General features: G+C 46.0%; 1 long non-coding RNA gene across 1 annotated transcript; it reads left to right on the forward strand.

The window, feature by feature from the left end:
- Nucleotides 1–2,309: 2,309 nt before the first annotated feature.
- LOC102457799 (uncharacterized) lies at nt 2,310–12,562 on the forward strand. The gene is made up of 3 exons (XR_332369.4): nt 2,310–2,634; nt 7,466–7,580; nt 10,536–12,562. It is a non-coding gene; the product is annotated as an uncharacterized LOC102457799 (long non-coding RNA).
- Nucleotides 12,563–13,521: the final 959 nt, after the last annotated feature.

A 13,521-nucleotide genomic window follows, 5' to 3' on the forward strand; every position in this document is an offset into this window, starting at 1 on the left:
CAAGAGCCTGAATATGATCCCATGAATATGTATATTCCATTTGCGTGCATGTATCATTCTTGTATGTGAAGTTAGAAATATGAAGTGTAAACCTATTCATTAATCTAGAATTTCTAGTGAGAGCCATTAGTGGTACTTAAGGAACTTAATGGCCTGGTGCTCAAGGCAACAAATGGTACATGGCTTTGTTTTTCATGTTAAGTCCAAACTGTGGTTAGTTCTACAAAGACGTGACCAAATCCAGTTGTTGCTGGAATCGATCTTGAATTTGGTATTTTTCCATGGGGATGGGGACATTGGAACAGAGGATTCCTGCCCTGGGGAAATTCTATTTAAGGGGTGGGAAGCAATCAAGGATTGTCTTCAGCTGGCTTTTGGAAAACTACCTCCCCACCCTAAGAGGATACACAAGAAGCTTTTACACCCAGGCCAGAGAAAAAATCAGCTCTGACTTGAAGGATTTTATCTGGAATAAAGGTGAGAAATATGATCTGTAACAATCTCTCTTAGTGTATTGGATTAACTGGCGTGTTTTGTTTATTTTAGATTAGTAACTTTCTTTGATTTGTCTGTTTTCACTTGTAATCACTTAAAGCCTACTTTTTATACTTAATAAAACACTTTTGTTATGATCAAACCCAGTGTAAATAATTGTATCGAGGTGATGGGGGGGGCAAGGTACAGCTGTGCATATTTCTCTTTCACTGATAAAGAGAGTGCACTCTGTGAGCTTTTTCTGTGTAAAACTTTTATACAGAGTAAGGTGGCTTTATTTGGGAGGTTTTGGTCCCTTTTGAGGACTGTGCTTCCTATAGCTGAGCCTGATAACAACTGTTATCAGTGTTGGTGTTACTCTGTTGAGCGGCTGTTACCCCTACTCTGTGCCTTTGCAGGGGCAGACCAGAGCTTCTGGCCCAGCAGGACAGGGTGGTGCAGCAGATAGGGAGGGCTCCATGGTATGATCAGCACACTGGGTGACAGTCTCAAGGGCACCTCTGTGATCCAGCCCATCACACCCTGCATTTAGTAATACATAATTTGTGACCCACCACCAGCCAGGTTAATTACAATGAGCTCCATCAGCTGATTATCTAGCAAAGCAGGAACAACTATTTACTTAAACACACCCAGGGTCTTCCTTCCCATCCCAGCCTGCAGTCAGCAAAGCATTCACCCAGACCCTACTTACAGCAGTATTTTGCATTTGTCCACATTGATTTCATCCTATGCCTTTCAGACCATTTTTCCAGTTTGTCAAGACCCTGTGCTCTAACATGCTTGCAACCCCTCCCAGCTTGTTGTTATAATTTACCAAGATATTGGCTAAAATTATTGAAGTCATGTAAATTATACTTATAATTATAGCATTCATAATTAGCATATGCTTAATCCTCTCTCAGGCTATATCTACACAGCAGCGTTATTTCGGAATAACTGACGTTATTCTGAAATAACATAGTCCGCGTCTACACTACAAGCAGCTGTTTCAACATAATGTCAAAATAATGTTGAGCTGGAAGACTTTTATTCTGACTCCTGTAACCCTCATTGTATGTTGAGTAAGGGAAGTCGGAGGAAGAGTGCTCTTTCTCAGACTTCCTGCTGTGTACACAGTGCCAAAAGCTGAAATAAGCTATTTCGGCTTTATCTATGCAATTGACGTAGCTTAAGTTGTGTTGCTTATTTCGGCTTTATCCCTGCTGTGAGGATGTGCCCTCAGTGTGGAGGGGTGGAATAGACGACCTTTTGAGGTCCCTTCCAGCCCAAGCCTCTTTGGAAGCACACTGATTAATCTGGAATAGAGTGACTTTTATACTCAAATAGAGGGCCTGTGTGGGGAGTTATTGCAAAATAGCTTCTTCCACAATAGTTATTCTGTCAACATCCCCATTAAGATAAGTCCTAAGGCCGTGTTCCAAATGTCACAGATGCCTGTTCTGATTCTGTATGTTGTCAGCCAGGAGGCATATCAATTTCTGTGGGGTATGTGATAGTGACGGCTGATAACTCTTCTGACTTGTTTGTTGCTCCCTTTTTGCACTTGTGAGGAAGGCGGCTAAGGGCCTGGTTCTTATTTCACTTAACCAATCCAGTGTGAAACCAATACTGGAAGGGCTCCATTTACTTCCATGGAATCACTCCCTGATTTACACAGGGGTAAGAGGGAGGAGAATCAGGCCCGTGTCTCTATTTATGCATCAGTCCTGTGAGTTTCATTTGGTAATTTAAGTCCCTGCCTGTTAATCAGGTGAAACGTATTTCCCCTGAACACTGGATCTCTTCAGCAGCCTCTAAGAGATGTCTCGTGGTCAGGGCTGGGATAAGAAAATTATTCAGTACCAATAATTCGATTGACTCTGGGCAAATGTAATTAGCTGGGCTTTGACATTGGAGTGTCTCTTGCCGTGCTGCTCGATGTTTTAGGAAATCGCCTCATGATGGAGTATTAATGAGAACATTCACAGAACCCAGTGAAACAGACTCCTCCCTGGAATGTGCTTTTCCAGCTGCTGTATATAACAAGGGACACCAGCCACTTTGCTGGTCTGCAGGGAGGTGTCCGTGGAATGGCTGCCACCATGAGTCATCGGGGTTTGCTTCTGCTGGTGCTACTGACTCTGGCTCTGAACATCTGTAAGTACAGTGGTGCCTTGTCTGTTGTCTTTATAGGTGATCGGAAAAAAACTTGTTTAGTGATTAGAGCAAAGGCTGGGGATTCCTCTTCCGTCCCCTCTGGGGAAGTGGTTCCACTCTGCATAAGTACTGACATGGCCATTGGGCCCGGGGAGGGTGAGAAGGACTGAGGCTGGTGGTGAGGGCACCCACTTGGGAGGTGCAAGGTCCAGTCCCCAGCCTTCAATTGCTCTTTCAATAGCATTGCTTCAGCAGGCAAGACTGAGAGTGCCTATCAGAATGGGCCACAGCTCAGGGGTTACAGCATGCTTTGGGCGGGGCGGGGGAAGCCCTTGTAAAAATCCCTCTTCCCCATCCAGCAGAGAGGGGACTGACCCTTGGTGTCCCATGTGCCCGTGAGTGCGCTAACTGCGGGGCTGCAAGTCACAGTCTGGGCTGCAGCACCTTGGCCTTTGGCTGTGTTTCTGTGGCGCGAGGCAGGCACCTAATTCACTCCCACAAGGGTGAGTGTGGGTGCCTAAGCCACCTGGCTGCAGAAGAGGGAATCCCCTTCCCGTACCGCAAGCTGCATATCTTTGCTTGTGATCCACAAAATGGGAAACCGCTCTCTGGAATCAGGCTGGTACATCTAAAGTGTTTCCTGCGACTGAGGCATCTGCTTTGCTCAGGAGGCCACAAGGAGGGTGGGTGTTTAGATGCATCCGTCGTTAGCATTTCCCATTGGCGGGCTTAGATGACCCCCGTGGAGCACACTGGCATTTATGGGTCACACTGTCAGGTGCCTATCGCCCCCCAGTCATTGTGTAGGAGCCTAGTGGTAGGTGTCTAAATCAAGCTTTGTGGATAAAGTGTGTTCATGTGATTTTCTAGGTGCCTAAAATCTAGGTGTGGTGATGCTGAGTATTGCACTGCCTGGTCCACACAAACATTTGGCTGCCAGCAAGCCGGGGCCTGAGTCTATCCTGCACTAGCCTGCTGCTGTCTAATGGACTCTGTTGATTCACACTAACAGTTTGTTAATGTGCTTTGATCTACTCCTCTAGGAAACAAGACTGTTCACCTGCGCCAGCAAGATCTAGGTGGACAGTTTAGCCTGGTCTACACTGAGAAGTTAGACTGGTTATAACTACATCACTTAGGGATGTGAAAAACAGACCTAACCCCCAGTGTAGATCGCGCCAAGTCAACGGAAGAATTCTCTTGGAGAGGTGAATTCCTGACACTGATAGGAGAGCCTGTCCCATCAGTGTAGGTAGTATCAACAATGATGCATTGCAGCATTTTTAGTGTAGACAAGCCCTTCATCCCCCATGGCTGGCTAATGCAGTGTAGACAAACTCTCCAGCTTGCTGCATGCTAACTGCTCATGTAGATAAGTCCTAAGTTCCATTGCGGAGCTAGGCCTGTGTGCCTCAGTTCCCTCATCCATAAAATAGGGATGTGAGTGGTTAACCAGTTACCTGGTAAGCCTCACTCTTAACGGGTGACTCTTGTCGGTGCTGGTTAACTGGTAGGGGTTGGAGTAGCTCCCTGCTTGCCAAGGGCAGAGGGCTGCTTTATCTCCACTGGGCTCACTTCAGGCAGGGGCTGCTGTGGCTGGCCAGCTGGAGCAGCTCTTGTCTGTGGTGGGGGTGTGGTGTGATCTCCCACCCACTCCTCCTTTAATCAGTTAATTATTTAATCCATAATGTTTAACCGGTTAACCAATTAAACAGGATTTTACATCCCTACCACAACATAGGGATAATAGTCACATTTCTCAGAGCTTTTGTGCCAAGTAGTTAGCTAATGTCTATAAAGTGTTCTCCTACCCACAGCAAAACCTGTACAAGAGACCACCCTACTGGGCCACTGAAGAGAATTACTGGGAAGCAACTGTTATACCACCGATTGTTGTCCTTCCCTTGAGTGGTCTTTCAAGATGACTGTATCCATCTGAAAAAACGTAAAAAACAACAAATAGTCCTGTAGCGCCTTAGAGACTAACAAAACATGCAGATGGTATCGGGGGTATGCTCTGTGCTAGGGCGCCGCCCGCTGGCTGCTCTGGGGATTAGTTCCATTGGGGATTAGTTCCATCCGGGAACAATGGCTCTGCCTGTCACTCACTCCTTCACCCAGCTGCTACTCTCTGCCATTCAGGGTGCTCTTTTCATTGTTTGGCCCTCTGGCCAGGTCACTATAGTGCTCCCCTTCCAGGGTAGAAAATCCTATCTGGCAACAGTTCTAGGCCGTCTTCTGTTCCACTGCCCCGTTAGTGCCACTTCCCCAGTGGCTGGTGGGGAACGCAGACCCACCCTCTAGTCTGGGTTTCAGTTCTGCTTTCTGTAAGACCCTGTTGCTCTTTCCCCAGACTCCTTCCTCTGTCTTCTGGCTCCCCCCATCCTGGGCTTACCAGCCCAAACTCCCTGATTACTTAACTCCATAGCCCAAATCTAGGGTTGCTAGATGTCCGGTATTGAACTGAACAGTCTGGTATTTTCACCTCCTGTCCCATCAAAAAATTCAGAAAATACCAGACACCTAAAAAGTCCGGTACTTTCTGATTTTTTTTTTTTTCCCAGCTAGGAGGTGAAAATTCTGGGCTGTCTGGCTCAATACGGAAACAGCCTGGCAACCCTAGGCTATGTCTAAACTACACCCCTCTGTCAGCAGAGGGATGCAAATTAGACATATCGAAAGTGCAAATGAAGCTGGGATTTAAATATCCTGTGCTTCATTTGCATAATGGCGGCCGCTGCTTTTTTTTCGAAATGGGGCTTTTCGAAAAAAACCGCAGTTTCGACGGGGTATTTTTGACAGAAATGCCCCATTTCAAAAGATCCTGTATTCCAAACAGCCCTGTCGAAACTGCGGTTTTTTTCGAAAAGCCCCATTAAAAAAAAAAGCGGCGGCCGCCATTATGCAAATGAAGCACGGGATATTTAAATCCCGGCTTCATTTGCACTTTCGATACGTCTAATTTACATCCCTCTGCTGACAGGTTCCGCAGGGGAGCTGCCTGACCCAGCACAGGGAGGCAAGATGGCGGGTGTCCACTGGTAGCCTGTTAGGGCCAAAAAGCCTCTCTACGCAGTTTTTAAAGGGGCCACAGGTTTTTGTTTGGTTTTTTTTTTTTTTTTTTTTGCTTAATAACTCTCGGAGTCCTTTTTTTTTTTTTTTTTCTCTTCAACAAACTTTTTTCTGGCGTGGTTTTTTTTTTTTTTTTCAGTATTTTTTCTGAAACCATCCGGCAACCCTACCCAAATCATACCGCCTTACTCTCAGGGAGTTACCACAGCCTCTTTCTGCTACCAACTTCCTGCCTTATTCCAGCCCCACCCATCCCTACTCCGCTGGGTACAAGTCTTCAACCAGCCTTTCAAACCTGGGCTCTCACCTTGGTGCAGTCTATCAGGTTAATTAACCTAATTTAACCTGCTTAGCCTTGGCGGCGGGGAGAGGGGGACACCTCATCACAGAGCCATATAGGAAATGTGATTTTCCATTGTCAATCATATTGGATGTAGATAGACTTCTCATCTCAAACTGATCTGGAATGGTACCATCACTGTGTGCAGATGTGTAATCTAGTGCTTAGCAGAGAGGTCCAGGAGCCAGGACTCTTGGGTTCTGCTATTGTTCCTGATTCTGCTGTTGACTTTCTTCTGTGAGCTTTGGCAAGTCATTTAACCTCTGTATATGAAAAGTGACACGAAAGCACTAACTCCATAGCAATGTTCCCTCTGATTTTTCCATCTGTGTGGAATAATTTTTGTTCTGTGCACCAAGGTATGTGCAGATGTGCACCACCAGTATAAATGCATGCTGCCAGCTGTGGGTGCTCTGCTAATCATCATGGCAGTGCCTGATTCTCTGCTGGGTGGCCCTCCAAGCGCTCCGCTTACAGGCAACACTGCTCCATAGGGGTGTTGTCATGCTTAAAGAGTAAAGGGTTTGAAAAAGAATTAGACAAGTTCCTGGAGGACAGGTGTATTAATGGCTACTAGCCAGGATGGTCAAGGATGCAACCCCATGCTTCTGATTGCCGGAAGCTGGGCATAATAATGGGATAGACCACTTGATTATTGCCCCATTGTGTTCATTTCCTCCAGGGGCACTTGGCATTGGCTATTTTTGGAAGACAGGATACTGGGCTAGATTAGACCATTGGTCTGACTCTGTATGTCTGTTCTTATGTGTATGGTGTTAATTGATATTTGCGAAGTTGCCTGATACAGTGGAGTTAACCAAAAAGGGTGCCTATCCCATAGAGCTCTTTGGAGACCAGAGCTGTCACCACCTCAGTCCAGCGCTACACTTACTGTGGGGCAGATGAGGAAACCTGAACCCCTCCGCCCCATCAGTGTTAACTTTTGGTCTTGCTTGATGCTTCATCCTGCAAGATTCTGGCCCCGTGCATGGAACATTGTGATGCAGGAGTAGGCTGTAGACATGGTGATAGGACAGTGGAGTGGTATCTCGTGCACTCAAGCCCACAATGGGACCTCCTCGGCTCATCTCTTATAGATACTGTATTATCTCCTTTAAAGACCAGTTGTGCTATTGAAATCAAAGCCCAGACTCCCTTTGATTTTGGTAGGAGCAGAAGCAGGTCAATAAAGCTATGCTGATTTACAATAGCGTATAAAAGATCCCTCCCCCACCCCCCAACACACACCCCAGGCCCTATCTTGCAACACTTACTCCCAGGAGTAACCCCACTGAAATTAATGAGCTAGTTGTAGCATATTACACCAGGCACGGTGGGACTAACCTATGAATAAGGCCAGGTTTGCATTTTTGTGCCTGTTGCAAGGAAACGCTTAAATGCCCATTTTTATTTTTGCAGGTCTGGGGGTCAGCCCTGGAAACTGGGGCTGTGCGAATTACCGGGGTTACTGCCGTGCTGCCTGCTTTCCCCAGGAGAATTCACTGGGCCCCAAGGACTGTGCTGAAGGGTTTGTGTACGTCCCCCGAAACAGCTCTTGCCTTTGTACCCTTCTTCCGACCCTTCCACAAAAACGGAGAGGCTAGGGCCCTGCCGAGTGCCTAATGCTGCATCTGATTGCGATCAAATGGAGCAGACTGTTGCGAAGGTCAACTTTAACATGGGGCAGCGTGAGTCCCAGTATGTGTGTTAGGGTCGCCACCTCTCTAATTGCTGGTAACCACATGCCCAAGGCCCTGTCATGGCTTCCCTTGATGCCCAGCCCCTTCTGCCATTTTCCCCCAGGCCACGCCCCTTGTCCACCTCTTCTCTCAAGGGCCCATTCCCCTTGCTTGCTCTTCTTCTCCCTTGCTGGATGGTCTTCATTTCCCTCTTCCCTCCCAGCGGGCTCCCTCTACTACGAGGCTGGGGCAGTAGCCTGATAAGGAGCCTGCCTGTAAGAAGGAGGTGGCCTTGACTGAGCAGGGGCTGGCATGGGTTAATAACCCAGTGCCTCCCCTCATCAGTGGTAACAAGACATTTGGTGGCCAGTCAATATTTGACAGGACACTGCAAGTCCCCTTTTTCGACTGGACTTTCCGATGAAAAACCGGGCACGTGGCAATCCCAAATGACACCTGCAATGAGGAGTAACGGTAGTTCGAATTAGGAGCTTTAATTCAAACTACCTAGTCCATGCCGCGTGTAGCCGTGGGCACAGAGTTCGAAGTATGGGGCATTTAAAAATGGCGGCGCCCGGGACCGTGCAAATAAAGCCTGGGATATTTAAATCCCGGGCTTCACTTGCAAGTTCGAATGCCTACATTAGCCACCCTAGTTTGAACTAGACTGGCAGTGTAGACATACCCATATAGTGGAGAGTATGTTTTATAAAATTTGAAGATGATACAAAGTAGGGAGGGGTTGCAAACACTTTGGAGGACAGATTAGAATCCAAAATGACCTTACGGCACTAGAGAATTGGTTGGAAATCAACAAGATGAAATTCAGTAAAGACAAGTGCAAAGTACCTCACTCAGGGAGGAAAAAGCAAATGCATGGTTACAAAATGGCAAATAACTGGCTGGACAGGAGAACTGCTGAAAAGGATCTGGGGATTAGAGTAGATCCCACAGTTATAGTGGATAACAAATAGAATGAGCCAGCTAGGTGATGCATCTATGGAAAAGCCTAATATCCTTCTAGAGTGTATTAACAGGAGTGCCCTAAGTAGGACAAAGGAGGGACCTGTCCCACTCTTCTCAACCCTGGTGAGGCCTTAGAGCAAGTGCTGTGTCTTGTTTTGGGCACCACGCTTTAGGAAAGATATGGACTAGCTGGAGAGCATCTGGACACGAGCAACAAAAACGAGAAGAGATTTAGAAAACCTGACCTATGAAGAGAAGTTAAAAAATATTGGGCATGTTTAGGGTTGAGAAAAAGACTAAGGGCAGGGGTGCTTCAGATATGTTAAGGGCTGTTATAAGAGGACTTTGATCAGATGTTCTCTAGATCCATTAAAAGTAGGATACAAAATAATGGACCTAAATCTTCAGCAAGGGAGATGTAAGTTAGATCTGAGGAAAGGCTAACTGTAAGAGTATTTAGCCCAAGTCTGGGCAAAATTTGCCCCACGGGCCAAATCTGGCTCACCGAGCCACCAAATCTGGCCCATGGAGGCAGTGAGGAGCCCCTGGCAGGCTCCCCTGCTTGCCTCGCAGTCCCACACACTGCTCAGAAACGTGGCTGCAGGGAGCTTTCTCTTTATGAGTCTGGAAGGGAGTGGGGAAGATTTAGATGCTGCGCCTGCCCCCAGCACAATCCCATTGGCCAGTTTCTGGCCAGAAACTGACCAGTGTGGGCTGCCTGTTTGAATTACAAGCAGCCATGAAGCAAAAACTCTCTCCCCTCCTTCTCAGTTACTCATTCAAGCACAGGGCCAAGCAGGCAGAAACATTTTAAGGTCTGCAAGCTGTTAGCTCTGCAGGCAGGCATGCTGGTTTGGCTGTGGGCTGGTAAGTCTCCTGGCCAGAACCTGCCTCTGGCATCCCAAACCCTCCCTTCCCCAATCCTATGCACCCCACATGAACTCATGTCCCCTCCCAGATTTGCCACCCTAATCTCCTGCCCGAGAACACAATCCCCTCTTACTCTAGGTCACATCCCAAAACTCTGCACCCCAGTCTCCTGCCCCAGGTCACAACTGCCTCCTTTACCTAAACTCCCTCCCAGACTCCATTCTCCCTCCTGCATCCCAATCCCTTACCCCAAACTCCCTTATACACCCAACCTCCATCCCAGACTCTGCACCCCCTCCATTAATACCATGGAAGAGTGTGGTCCTTGAGTGGCTCCCCATTAAAAATTATTGCCCATTACTGATTTAACCTATGGATCAAGCATCACAGGGAGGTTGTGGAATTCCTGCCAATAGAGGTTTATTTGGAAACAAGTTAAATAAACACCTCCCAGGGATGGCTTAGATTTACTAGATCTTGCTACAGCACATGGGGCGGGATTAGATGAGCTCCTCGTATCCCTTCTAGCTCTAAATATCTATGGGTACTTCTTCACAGCAGTGCAAAACTTGAATTAAGCTACGCAACTTCAGCTTTGTCAATTGCGTAGCTTAAGTCGAAATAGCTTAATTTGGCTTTTGGCGCTGTCTACACAGCAGGAAGTCGAAGGAAGAGCACTCTTCCTTAGACTTCCCTTACTCCTCGTGAAATGAGGGTTTTGGGAGTCAGAGTAAGAAGTCCTCCAGCCCACCATTATTTCAAAATAAAGGCTTGTAGATGCGTACTATGTTATTTCAGAATAAAGCCAGTTATTCTAAAATAACGCTGCTGTGTAGACATAGTCGATGATTCTATGATCAGCATTTCATTTTGCTGTATCATCTAAAAGATTTAAGGGGGAATTTGTATCAAATCATTTCCTTTTCATTTGGTTGCACATTGTCATTTTTATTGCTTTTTTCCCCTCCTCTCAGCTGCTGTGTGTCGAGTGCTTTTGGATAAGAACGGCTTTACCCCAGGAGTCAACGGTACCTGCGATGAAGCTCCCCAGCAACAGAAGAACACCAGATGTCAGTGTCTAGAATGATCAACCTTTGCTGTTTCATTGAAATCAATAATGTGTCAATAATTGTAGTTTCATCCTTCCCACTGAAATCAATGGGAAAATCCCTACTGAATTCAATGGAAGAAGGATGGGGTTGTTTCCTCTGCCTTTTGTAATTGCATTTATCCAGTGTAGCAGCCTAACAACCAGATCTGGCTTAATGAATCCTGTCAGATTCCTTACTCTCACCCTGACTCTAGAGGGTGCACAACTGTTCTCTCCTTTCACCCGCACACCCCCAATCTATCCCTCCACCCTTTTCTCTGCCATATAGACACACAGGCTGCGTCTAGACTGGCATGATTTTGCGGAAATACTTTTGCGCAAAAGCATCTGTGGCCAGTCTAGACGCGATTTTGCACAAGAAAGCCCCGATCAGGGTGACAGGCCCTGTTTCTTTTGGTGGTTAATCCACTGCAATGTTTGGTATTTCAATGGATCATTGAAGACCCTGCAACAGAGAATGATTTCTGGAAAAAAATGTTTATGATTGTACTTTAGATTTCTAACAGATTTTTGTCAGGGTGGGCTGAGAACTCATCTGTTGTGGTGATGGGTGCTCTGGAAAATAACTATATTAGACAGAAAAAAGTCTCTGCAAGGGATAAACTAAAAAAATTCACAAATATCTGATTTCAGGACATAATGCAAGAAAATGTCACCTTGTCTGACAGTGCACAGCATAGAAATGGTTGTAATGTGAGTGCAATGTCACAGACTCACAGTGACTGGCTGACTATATGGCATGATAATGGGATCCAGTCTTTTACCAGTTCAAAGCCAATTCCCGGTCAGTATAACTATCTTTACAGCTTATTTTGGGAAAGTATCCCAGATCTCAAATGGTGCCCAAACTTCCCCCCTTCTCTGCAATATCAGACAAGGTGGGCAAGTTAATAGATTTTATTGGATCAAATTCAGAAAACTTGTCTTCCTCATCAACAAGTGACACTTGTTACCTCGCTCATCTTGTCCCCCTAATATCCTGGCACTGAGACAGCTACAACTACATTGCAGACAAGGTTTGGATAGACATGGAGCCTGAACTTGCTCCTGGAAGTGGCCTTTCTGAATCCCCTTCTTAGAAGTGTCTGCTCCAGCTCAGGGGTAAGGAATATTTGAAGAGCAAACCCACACTGCTGCTGCCCATATAGCAGCAGATACCACAGTGTGCTAGGCACTATATAAAAACCTGAATAGAATAGATGAATTCCATGGATTAACAGAATTCTTCAGGCACCAGGAACTCATTTCCCTACCACTGCATACAAGTAACTCCCAGCGAAGTCAAAACTTGCTCCAGTGGAGTAAGAAGTGGGCTCCAACATGGTAAATTTATAGGTCCTTCATCAGCACTGCATTTTCTTAGAGAAGATACGTCTGTTAGCTTGTCTTGTCCATCTCTCTGGCTGATACAGAATTGTTCTCCACAGTAAAGAATACACTTGTGCACAGACTAAATGACTGACACTGTTTTATTGGACTAACTGGAAGGCAAAAAGAAATCAAATGTGTGATTCTTGACAACTGCTGATTAATTATTTCTAGTTGGACCAGAACTGGTTATTATTGGCTACTAAAATGGGGTGGGGAGAGGGAGCTATTTTTTTTTGACAATGTAATCAGTTGTACGCCTTACAGAGCAGTAAAAACCTTGCTTGAGAATGTCTCTAGACTAGAGTGTTTCTAGTGCGTACAGGTTAAACATATCTGAAATAACCCCTCCGTTCTCTGCTTTGATTAATTGAATTGCATTGTATTGTTTAGGATGATTAAAGGTGGTTTAACTGGAAGCTGGTACCATATAACACTGACGTTTTTATGTAAGAGCAGTTCACTGAGCTCAGAGTTTGCTGGAGACGTAACGCCTTTAATTAAAATGCAATTTAGAGTTAATCATGTGTTAAAAACTGTTCAATCCAAGACTGTCTTTGTTATGGACATACTGGCGACATGATGCTGTGTATATACTAGGCTGTAATGGACCAAAGTATGTGTCAGAATCCAGGCCCATACACAGGAATTGCTGTGGGGGCTGGAGAGATACTACTTTGTAAATGTGGACAGCAATTTGGACCATGAGCTGTGGTGGCTGCCAAGATGGCCCAGTCTCACCCCCAGTTTTGCCCTTGGGAGGAGGGATCAGCCCCAGCCTTCTCCTGGCTAGCCAGAATTAAGACCATGTGGGGGAGGGGGAGGATATTCATACCCATTGCCCTCCTTCCCCCCGACACATATGGGCCTGAGATTGATTGATAAATTAGATACAATTAGATAGGATGTATGGGGATAGATAGATACATGAGGGCTGTGTCTAGACTGCATCCCTTTTCTGTAAAAGGGATGCAAATTAGACACATTGCAATTGCAAATGAAGCGGGGATTTAAATCCCCCCCCGCTTCATTTGCATGAACATGGCTGCCGCTTTTTTCTGGCTCGGAGCTTTGCCGGAAAAAAGCGCCAGTCTAGACGGGGATCTTTCGGAAAATAAAGCCTTTTCCAAAAGATCCCTTATTCCTTATTATAAGAGGAATAAGGGATCTTTAAGAAAAGGCTTTATTTTCCGAAAGATCCCCGTCTAGACTGGCGCTTTTTTCCGGCAAAGCTCCGAGCCAGAAAAAAGCGGCAGCCATGTTCATGCAAATGAAGCGGGGGGGATTTAAATCCCCGCTTCATTTGCAATTGCGATGTATCTAATTTGCATCCCTTTTACGGAAAAGGGATGCAGTCTAGACACAGCCGAGGTGTATGGGGATAGATAAGTAGATTGATTGATTTGGGGTCTTTTTTGTGCCTTTGCTTTCTGAGCCTTTTGGGTCACACTCAGGTCATGTTTTCAGACTTTTCTCTGCAA

Source organism: Pelodiscus sinensis, chromosome 1 (genome assembly GCF_049634645.1).
Source record: "Pelodiscus sinensis isolate JC-2024 chromosome 1, ASM4963464v1, whole genome shotgun sequence".
NCBI lineage: Eukaryota > Metazoa > Chordata > Testudines > Trionychidae > Pelodiscus > Pelodiscus sinensis.